Source organism: Perkinsus marinus, assembly GCF_000006405.1.
Source record: "Perkinsus marinus ATCC 50983 genomic scaffold scf_1104296972634, whole genome shotgun sequence".
Classification (NCBI taxonomy): Eukaryota; Perkinsozoa; order Perkinsida; family Perkinsidae; genus Perkinsus; species Perkinsus marinus.
Window position 1 is genome coordinate 1 of NW_003201701.1, and position 1,074 is coordinate 1,074.

A 1,074-nucleotide genomic window follows, 5' to 3' on the forward strand; every position below is an offset into this window, starting at 1 on the left:
GTGCTTGCAGCAGGAACTTCGATGTCACGAAAAAGTTGTGCAGCTTGTGCCGAGCTAGCTGTAGTATGCGATGAGAACCTTACCAGTTGGAGTTATCAATCGAGATGGAATGCTGCCTACCATGCGAGAGATATAGTAGCAGTTCGCGATCTCAGGTACGCGTTTAAGGCCTAATCAGACTCTTGGCCGCGGGATGGTTGACGACGGTACGTCCGAGAAGGGATTCAGATGTCCCTCTACAAGTATCGCAGGAATACTTAATCACTACATAAGTGATATGCACCGCTAGTCTAATGGTTAGGATATCTGCCTTCCAAGCAGATGGTCCGGGTTCGATTCCCGGGCGGTGCAGTTTGTATCAACGAGGGAAGGGTCTTTAGGCTATCGTGGAATAGTTATGCTCAGCACGTCAGGGCGATACAGGAGTTTGTAGTACAAACTTTGTACGCATGAGCAGCTTGGCGCAGTGGATAGCGTGTTGGGCTCATAACCCAAAGGTCCCTTGATCGAAACAAGGAGCTGCTACTCATCACAATACACCCGAGATGGTTATCAAACTGAGAGGTGCAGCTTATCGACTGCATAGATCAGTCTTATCGAAAAATTTTTACTAAACAGGGTCGGTGTTTTCGTACCATTCCATGCGATTGGCCCAACCGTGCCAGTTCAGGGGAAAAACAACGTCAATAAAGCGTTGTCCGTGCATAGAAAAGAGCTATTCACCTAGAGCAGAACTCCTTGCAGGAATGATGAATGACCGCTCGGTACCTCAGAACGCGTTGCGAAGATGAACCAACAGCCCAAATTCACGAGCCGCCGCATGCGGATTCAAAATGTGCTTGCAATCAGGAACTTCGATGTCACGAAAAAGTTGTGCAGCTTGTGCCGAGCTAGCTGTAGTATGTGATGAGAACCTTACCAGTTGGAGTTATCAATCGAGATAGAATGCGGCCTACCATGCGAGAGATCTAGTAGCAGTTCGCAATCTCAGGTACGCGTTTAAGGCCTAATCAGACTCTTGGCCGCGGGATGGTTGACGACGGTACGTCCGAGAAGGGATTCAGATGTTCCTCT

At 48.7% G+C, this 1,074-nt stretch overlaps 2 non-coding genes across 2 annotated transcripts; both read left to right on the forward strand.

Moving 5' to 3' along the window:
* Positions 1 to 279: 279 nt before the first annotated feature.
* Pmar_PMAR019379 lies at positions 280 to 351 on the forward strand. The gene has a single exon. It is a non-coding gene; the product is annotated as a tRNA-Gly (tRNA).
* Positions 352 to 452: 101 nt separating this feature from the next.
* Positions 453 to 525, forward strand: Pmar_PMAR019380. Its single transcript has one exon. It is a non-coding gene; the product is annotated as a tRNA-Met (tRNA).
* Positions 526 to 1,074: the final 549 nt, after the last annotated feature.